General features: G+C 51.6%; 1 pseudogene; it reads left to right on the top strand.

The window, feature by feature from the left end:
• The first annotated feature begins 108 nt into the window (after window positions 1–108).
• Window positions 109–4,247, top strand: LOC130266617 (zinc finger protein 436-like; annotated as a pseudogene).
• Window positions 4,248–9,539: the final 5,292 nt, after the last annotated feature.

Below are 9,539 nucleotides of genomic sequence, written 5' to 3'. Positions count from 1 at the left end.
CCCATCCCTGTGAAGCGCGGAAAATTCTCTATAACACACAAAATAAGTTCTAAGAGTAAGAATGTATTTATCCAGCGCTGAGGGGGATAGCTCCTCCAAAAACAGGCACACCTTTGGCGACCTTCACCTCTGTTTTTATTCTCTACAAACTAGGATTGCACAATACACCTACTACATATTCATTGCCTGTCCCCGCTTCATATTAAAATAATCTCAACGCATCTTTGCAGCTGCACACTGCTCCTTGAGATGAAGAAAACAGTCTTCCTCTCAGTTGAAATTTTCATTTTGTCACTTTGCACATTTTCTTTTTAGTCCTTTGGTCATCTTCCGGACTTTGATTCCAGTTTTCCTGGGTTCAGGGATCTAGAGAATCCCCCTTATCCTGTGGTGCCTTTGTCCTTCCATCCTGTTCGCCCACTCCAGCTCTTTATCTTATCCTGTAGCCTTGCTCTCCCCCTGTTCTTGTAAGCACCGTAAATTCCAGCAAACATACGGTTTTGTCAGCCCCCTTCTAGCCAAAGCATTTCTCGAGGCTCGATTCCTAATTCTCAGTTTCTCTGTCTCCCCTGCAGGCTCAGGGGGTGCTGCCCCCTCCCCAACAGCCGCTGCTGCGGCGGCCCTGGGGCACAGCGGGTGGGAAAGCGGGGCGGGATGCGAGCGGGGGAGCAGCGGGAGGAAGAGGAGGAGAGAGGAAGGGGAGGAGCAGGAGCAGGAGGAGCAGGGAGAGGAGCAGCAGCCGCAGGCGGAGAATCGCGGTGTTCCGGGGCGAGCCCGCTGAGCCCGCAGCTCCGCTGGCCCCGGCAGCATCGCATTCCTGCATCCCGCGGGTGAGCGCAGAGGGAAGCTCGCCCCGGGGCTATCGCGGCAGCTCCGGCACGGTTGGTTGGGTTTTGGTTTTTTGGGGGGTGGATGGTGGTTGTGCCTCGCAGATTCGGGAACGAGTCCCAAATATATTTGGGCATCCCTGGGAGAGGTATTGTTTTATTGATATGAGGAGGGGATGTTTTTGGCTCTTGCAGGAATCCAAAGCTGAGCCGTAAATGCTCCTTGGGGGGATTTGGAGGGGCCCACGTGGCGATCACCCGGTCCCGGCGGGGCGGGACATCGGTTCTGGGATCCCCGGGAGAGGCGTGGGATTAAAGGCGGAAGCCCCGGCGTGGGGAGAGGGGCGACAGCAGAGCTGGGGGACCCCCGGCAGCCTGGAGGGGAGGTGGAGCCGGGAGATGAGTGGGGTCCGGCCCCCCCCGAGCCTGGAAGGGCTGGCGGGGAGTGGGGGAAGGCCTGAGTGCCTGGAGTGGGGGGATGCTGGAGAAGGGGATCCTGGGACCTAAGTCATAATCAGGGCAGGATGAGCCATGGGACCCCTGAAACACCCTCAGCGTGCCTGAGCAGGATCCAGGAGAGAGGGGATCCCAAGGAGCCACAAGCTCCCAGCAGCTCTGAGAACAGCAAGCCCCATAACTCCAAAGTGAGGACCCTGCAAACAGGGAGCTCCTGGGAGTGTGTTTTTGGGCTGCTTCATGATTTTTGTAGCTTTTTATGGATACCAGGCACCCGGGGATTTCTAGAGATGCCCTCGGACAGCGGGACCTTCAAAGCCATATCACTCACATCTTGTTTTTCCCCCAAACCAGGATTTCCCATTCCCAAGTATTATCCAGATGGAGAAAAAGGCTTTGAGGAAGAGGAAGATGCCCTGGGACAGCCAGGCAGGTGAGGAGGAAGTCACTGCCCCTGTACCCTTCTGTCCTGCTCCATCTCCCAGCCCAGCACGGCCCCCAGCTGCAGGACAGCAACATTGCCAACGCCGTTCTGCCAGGGAGGACTGTGGGGATCTTATTCATCATCCCTGTGGCACGGAGCCAAATCCCATCCTCTTGTTATCCTTCCTCCCCTAGACAAGGAGCTGAGGGCAGAGACCATGGAGGACAAATCCCCGCAGCAGAACCTTGTGGAAGAGGCCATTTGGAGCGGCTCCACAGCGCAGGAATCCAACGGGGAGGAAAAGCCACAGAGATCCCGCACAAGGAGGGGCTGCAAACGCAGATCATGGGGATCCAAGGAAGAAAGACCCACCCTGAGACAGCCAGGCGGCCAGAGATCTGGCCACAGCTCTGATCTGAGGATCCATGAGCAGCTTCATGATGGCAAGAAGCCCCTCCAGTGTTTGGAATGTGGGAAGAGTTTCCACAGGAGCTGCAGCCTGGTCCGGCACCAGATGATCCACACTGGGGGACAGCCCTACGAGTGTGGGGAATGTGGGAAGGGCTTCAGAAACACCTCCGACCTGATCCGCCACCAGACAGTGCACACTGGGGAATGGCCCTACGAGTGTGGGGAATGTGGGAAGGGATTCAGATGGAGCTACAGCCTGATCGTTCACCAGAGGACCCATACAGGGTCGCGACCATATGAGTGTGGGGAATGTGGGAAGAGCTTCAACCAGACCTCCCACCTGATCCGCCACCAGAGGATCCACACTGGGGAACGGCCCTATGAGTGTAGGGGATGTGGGAAGAGCTTCAACCAGAGCTCCAGGTTGCTCTGCCACCAGATGATCCACACAGGGGAATGGCCCTACGAGTGTGGGGAATGTGGAATGGGCTTCAGGATGCGCTCCCAACTCACCCGCCATCAGAGGATCCACACTGGGTTACAACCCTATGTGTGTGGGCAATGTGGGAAGAGCTTTTTCCTGAGCTCCACTTTGACCCGCCATCAGATGATCCACACAGGTGAACGGCCCTACAAATGTGGGGAATGTGGGATGGGGTTCAGGAAGAGTTCCAACCTTACCCGCCACCAGATGATCCACACTGGGGTATGACCCTATGTGTGTGGGGAATGTGGGAAGGGCTTCCGTGACAGCTCTGGCCTGATCATGCACCAGGCAATGCACGCTGGGGAATGCCCCTACAAGTGCTCAGAATGTGGGAAGAGCTTCAGCCAGAGCTCCAACCTGATTGTCCACCAGAGGACTCACACTGGGGAGAAGCCCTATGAGTGTCCTGAGTGTGGGAAGAGGTTTCAGTAGAGATCCCATCTGCTCAGGCATCAGCAGATTCACACACAAAAGAGGCCCTTCCGCTGCCCTGACTGTGGGAAGGGCTTTAAGAAAAACTCCACCCTCATCACCCACCAGCGGATCCACACCAGGGAGAGGCCCTAACAGTGTCCCCAGTGTGGGAAGAGCTTCTCCCAGAACTCTGCCGTGATCTGACACCAATGGGGGCACCGGTAGGGGAAGCCCTGTGAGTGCCCCGCATGCGGGAAGAGCTTTGAGCGCTGCTTGAGCTCCATCCCCACTGGAGGACCCCGTTGGATGCTCCCAAGTGGCCCTCATTGGGCAGAGTCTTAGTGATCCATGGTCCTGGTGATCCATGTTGGGAACACACCTGTCTGGTGTTCTCTACATCTTCCTGGCTCTTGATGGGCACCTGGACTTAGCTGGCCAAAACTCCATTGGAATGCAGACTGACATCAGGAATTCATTTGGGACAGCAGATTTTACTTTCCACCCCAAAAAATTGGACCTTTTGCATCCAATCATTTCATCTGGTGGCGTCAAGGAATACTGGATGGTCTTGGAGGTCTTTATCAACCTAAATCATTCCATGATTCTAATTCTCTATGGGCCATAGACATCTTCCACAGCCAAATAGTGATGGACTGGGGCAGAAAACCAAGATTTTGGAGACAATGAAGTGGAAAGCCTCTAAAAACAGTTCTTTCTACCCACCCAAGCCCATGCATACTCAGTCAGCATGGAGAGGTAAATCCTTTTCATTTGGCCTTGATTTTCTTTCATTTTTTTTCTTTCCTTCATGCAACATTGGTGTTAAAATAAAGACATTGTACTAAGACATGGTGGGACATGGGTGGGGATGGGTATGGATATGGATATGGATTGTTGGTTTCACATGCTTGGGGGGAGGGGTGGATTCACCTCAGAGCAGGCTCCATGAAGCTGGGAGTTGGGAGGGGCTCTCCCATCTCTGGGAGCTTCCCCTGTGGGCTGCTGCTACCACTTAGAGAGCTGATTTGGTGATGGACAGCTCGGGAAACCAATGAAAAGTATTTCGCTTCCACAAATCACAGTGGATCAGGTTTGCTGGGTCTCTTTCGGCTTCTGGTCTCCGGGGGTGGTAGTCCCCGGCTGGGGGCTGCGGCCCCGGCTCTGGGCTCGGCCGGAGTCAGGCCCGGTGCCCCTGCTCTGTGGTGGTGGGGCCCCGCCCGGTGCCCCGACTCTGTGATGGGGGGCCCGGCTTGGCACCCCGGCTCTGCTGGGGGCCCGGCTTGGGATCCTGGCCCCGGCTTGGTGGGGGGCCCGGCCTGGCCGCATGGTCCCGGCCCCCCCTTCTTGACCTCATGGCTCCACGCGACCTGGAGCTCCCCTCTCCACGTGGCATGGCCGAGCAGGGTGGATCGGGGAGCCACCAAAGGCTCTTCCTCTCCTCCCCTCTCCTCTCCTCGCTCTGAGAGAAGAGACCTCCAGCTGCCCATGCTGTTTCTTCATGATATGGATACAATTGTAACTTCTTTATGCCTGGATAAGATCCTCAATTTTTCTAAGCTCTCCTGAATGAGAAGGAATAAAGCCTGGAGACTCCAGAAGTCAGCGCAATAAAGATAAAGTTCCTGGTGGGAAGAGATTGAAAAGATGCAAACTGATAAGTAGCTGGAAACCCTTTTTGTGAGCTAAGGGGATTGTGACTTCACTAAAATTCCTTTAAACTGTGAGATATACTTGGGGAGGTTTGGGGTGCTTGAGAAGAAGACTTTTTGCCTCAGAGAAAATGGAGCTTTCTCTGTTCTGGGACTGGAATATTAACAGAGACATTTGACAGTGAAGGAGATGAAGAGAATCTTGTTTTTCATCCGCCTGCCTTTAAAAGTAATACCCCATGTTTGTAACATAACCCATTGCACAGCTCTTGAAGGACTGTGACAGAATGGGAGGAGAGTCATAATCTGCAATATTTTTCCGGGCGGATGTGGATTGTGAAGGTGAAGATGCCCCCTAAGCCATAACCAAAAAAAAGGGACTTTTCTCTCTTAAGTGAACTGAACTGATTATTTGAATGTATCACTGACTGAAGTGCTCTCTGTATGTTTGTTGGTAAGAAATGTTGAATGAAGGGGAGGAGGGAACAATCTAGGAATCTTATTCTGAATTTTTTCTTGTGTTATTAATAAATTTCTTCTCATACCTTTCTAAGTTTTAAGCCTGCCTTTTCTTTACTCCTGGGTCCCGTCTCTAAAAGAAATTAAATATATTAAGGTTGGCAAACCCAAGTCACACCATGACGATATGGATATGGACATGGATGTGGATATGGACAAGGTGTGGGCAGGGCTGTTGATGGAGATATCAAGCAGGTGGGGCATAGACACAGATGGTGACATGGGAGTGTATCCCATGGATGTGTACATGGGGGACAAGGGATGTTTTTTATCACAATGTGAAAAATGATGTTCACTTTCTAGGTAAATTTTAAAAGGTTTAGTAAAAGACAATAAGAGAAACAATAAGGCAAAAGGTTATAATGGCCAGGTGCTTGACAGTGAGCCAAGAGCACACGTGAACTCAGAAAACACTTCATTAAATGCATCAACATGTTGCATATTCGTAGACCTTCATGCATTGCTCAAAATCATCCTCCCTCCAACCGTTAAATCAAATTTTTTTCGTTTTTTTTTCTCCTTGTGGCTCCTTCTTGTAGGCCCCCTCCCAGATAACAGGGATCAGTAAATTCCTTCCCTGGACTCCTGGTGTTTATCACCGCTGTATTCATCCAGTTAGGCTAATCCAAGATAGTGAAGAATTTCCTGATTATCTTTTTACCCTTTTTACCATTCTCTGAGTTACATGAAAAAAAGCTTTTAACATCACTATGTTATAGGTCCAAGAAAAATAGATATTTATCACACTACTATTTCTAAGTTTTGTTAATAACAGAAGTAAAAGAAACTATATTCATACAGCAAAGTTTTCCAACATTATACACATAGCATTCATTTTAATATTTGGAAAAGCCATTAATATAATATGCACTTATAGCATCACACTTGCAGAGAAAATTAGTGGTGAAAAGTGGGGCCAGGAAGAAACCTTGTTATGATAAAGGCCATCCCTTGGGGCCCTCTAAACAGGGGTTCAGAGGAGCCCCTTGGAGCTGTGCTGGCTGCAGCAGGGTGAGCAGCAAGGTCCCTCTGAGTGGGGCTCTGTGAGCTGGGAAGTCTCCTGATTGCTGCACTCAGAGGGACCCTGCAGACACAGCAGTGTCACCAGAACTGCCCCAAAACTGCTCTGGTGGTGACAGGAATGTCACTGGGACCCCCTAGCACCCACATACAGCACAAATGGCTCTGGTGGGCACCCTGCAGGGAGAGCAGAGTCACTGGGAACCACAGCAGGGACTGTGCAGGGACAGCAGTGTCAGTGGGACCCCCAACCAGGTAAGCTGCAGAGACAGTTGTGTCACAGGGACCCCTCCTACCCCGCAGCTCTTCTCACCGGGTCTGTCACTACTGTCACAACTGCAGCAATCTCTACAACTCCCTGGAAGGAGGTTGTTGCGGGTTGAGTGTTTTCCTATTAGTGTGTAAATTTAAAGAATTTTTCCCATTCTCATGCCAATGGAGCTGGCCGGTTACACCGAGGATCTTTGACAACTCTGGACAAAAGGGGTAGGTGGGATCTGCTTGGAGAGGGGCACTCGTGCTTCCGGAAAGGACTCATGTTTCCGGCGAGCTCGGAGGAGGATCCTCCGGTCTTGGAGCCACGCGGCCGAAGGCATGACAGCCAGACCCTCTGCGATCACCTGCCCTGCATCTTCCCCGCTGCAGCCTCTTGCCTCTGCGGACACAGCGAATCACCCGGACACCAACAGTGAGTGAGGAGCTGCCCGCTCCAGCCCATTCCAACCCAAGACCGGCGTGGCCGTAGCTGTCCCCTCCCGCCTCTGCTCCCGCCGAGAGAGAGTGTGCCCACAGCTAAAGAAAGGACTGGAACCGAGTTATCTGTCCTGTTTTGTCAGTAATTTTAAAAACTGCTGTTGTTTCTGCTTGTACAGTTAGATATATTAGTAAAAGAGCTGTTCTTCCTACCCCCTTATCTCTACCTCCGATTCAAACGTTTCCTTGATTCAAAAGTTTATAATATTTGGGGGGAGTGGAATTCAGGTGTCTGTTTCAAAGGAAAACTTCTGCCTTTATTGGCAGACACCTGTCCTTCAAACCAGGACAGATTTTGGCGCCCAAAGGTGGGACAGAGGGCACTGAGTGGAGAGTTAAGACAGGAGTAACAACTCTCTTAAGTGGCAACATGCTGTCCAGTTTAATCTGGTTTGGGCTCCATGTGGCCACAGATATCTCTCTCCCATTTGCAAGCCCTTATTTGAATATGGGCTCCCTCACCAATGTTACAGTAGCTATTACCCAATTCGTTTGGTGGATTGATTATGTCAGGAATTCATGTTTTTTTAATTTTCTCTGGAAAGTGGCCACATGGATCCAGAGCTGTCGTACTCTAACTGCGTGTTTCTGGGGTTATTTCAATAATGGTACTTCCTGTGAGGTAATGAATGCAAGGGAAATTTTCTCCCAACCCATCACCCAGTTATTTGAGGCTACCACACCAGTTTTCAAGGATTTCAGATCTGTTTTAATTGCTAGTGTTATTATACAGTGGCTGGCATTGCTGATAGGCCTGCTCTACTTAGCATTCAGAAACAAGGGAGTATTGGCTTGGATAGCAACCCTGATACCTACCCCAGGGACTAGGGATGTTGCCGCAGAGTGTGCCCCTGCCCCAGGGACCAGGGATGTTGCCCCAGAACATGACTCTGCTCCAGGGACTAGGGATGCTGCCCCAGAGCCTGATGCTGCCCCACAGCCCACTGCAGAAATGAACTACCCAGAGTTGGTGGGGGCTCTAGTGAATGATATTGGCCAGGTGTTGAAGGAGCAAAGCCAGATGTTGAAGGAGCACAGCCAGATGTTGAAGGAGCTGTTTTCTCCAGCTGGTGAAAAACCCGCGCCGTGTCCTAAAGAGGGAGAGTCAGATGGCGCTGCAGTGGAACTCATAGATGTTGTATCTGTCCAGGTTCCAGCTGAACCACAGGGGCAGCCACAGCCAGTAGCAGTTGCCCCTGTGGAAACTAGAAAACCTAAGATTAAAACGAGTCACCTAGATAATGGGGATCAGCCAGGAGGGTCCTCACAACCAGCAAGGGAGCCAGAGGTTGAGATTGTCACAGAGTCCCTCTCATACGATAGTGTCCATAACCTGCATGAAGACATTGCACGGCGAGGCCGTGAGTCTTTTACAACTTGGTTACTCCGGGTCTGGGACCTTACGGGAACAGGTGTGCAACTGGATGGAACTGAGGCCAGGAATTTGGGATCCTTGGCCCAGGACTCGGGTGTGGACCAGATATTTGTAAGGGAGCAAGGCCTCCTTTCCCTCTGGGACCGACTTTTAATGAGTGTGAGAGAGAAGTTTGTCCACAAAGAGAGAATGCAGGAGTACCTCCGTAGAATGCGCTGGAAATCCCTTCTTGAGGAAGGGATCCAGCAGCTGAGAGAAGTGGCAGTATTAGAGGTACTCTTTGGGAGGGATGGACAGCATGACAATGACCCTGACAATCTCAGGTGCACAGGGTAGATGCCATGCAATTTGGCAACCCTTGAGCCATCTCAATATACCACCTTCATTGCAATGATTAATGCTGATAACCACCAAGAGACAGTGGGTTCTGTTGCCAACAGACTCAGAAATTTTGAGAGTATGATGAATGGCCCAATGCAGGCCAATGTCTCTGCCGTGGCCAGGGACCTCCAAGAGGTCCAAAACAGAATGGAGGAGATGAGGGAGGAGATGAGGGAGGAGATAAGGAAGATCAGTGCAGCACCAGTGCAAGTCATAGGCCCCAAATCTAGAACCCAACGCCCCCCAGCTAGGGAGAGAGGGTACACCCCACGAGCTGACCTGTGGTTCTTCCTGTGAGACCATGGGGAAGAAATGGGAAAATGGGATGGAAAACCCACTTCTGTCCTGGCAGCACGGGTGCATCAGCTCAGGGAGGGAAATGCTAACCGAGGGAGCCACACTAAAGCGAAGGTAGCCTCAACCTCCCATGGTAAAGGTGCAGGGTATCACAGAAGGGAGGATGATCTGTCAGATCCCCTGGAAGGAACCTCCACTATGTATGCCCAGGAAAGAAATAATAACCAGGGCTAGAGGGGCCCTGCCTCTAGCCAGGGAGAGGCATGGGATGACAGAGAGTATTGGACAGTGTGGGTGCGATGGCCTGGCACATCAAAGCCACAGGAACATAGAGTACTAGTTGATACTGGTTCACAATGCACCCTGATAGCATCAGAACATGTGGGGAAGGTACCTGTTTTCGTTTTTGGGGTGATGGGGGGATCATAGGAATTCACTTTGCTGGAAGCTGATATTAGCCTGACAGGGAAGGGATGGCAGAAACATCCTATTGTAACTGGCCCAGGGCCATGTATTCTAGGCATAG

This window comes from Oenanthe melanoleuca, unplaced genomic scaffold, assembly GCF_029582105.1.
Source record: "Oenanthe melanoleuca isolate GR-GAL-2019-014 unplaced genomic scaffold, OMel1.0 S104, whole genome shotgun sequence".
Taxonomy (NCBI): Eukaryota; Metazoa; Chordata; class Aves; order Passeriformes; family Muscicapidae; genus Oenanthe; species Oenanthe melanoleuca.
The sequence above is the reverse complement of the archived record's forward strand: the minus strand, read 5'-3'. Positions and strand labels throughout refer to the sequence as shown.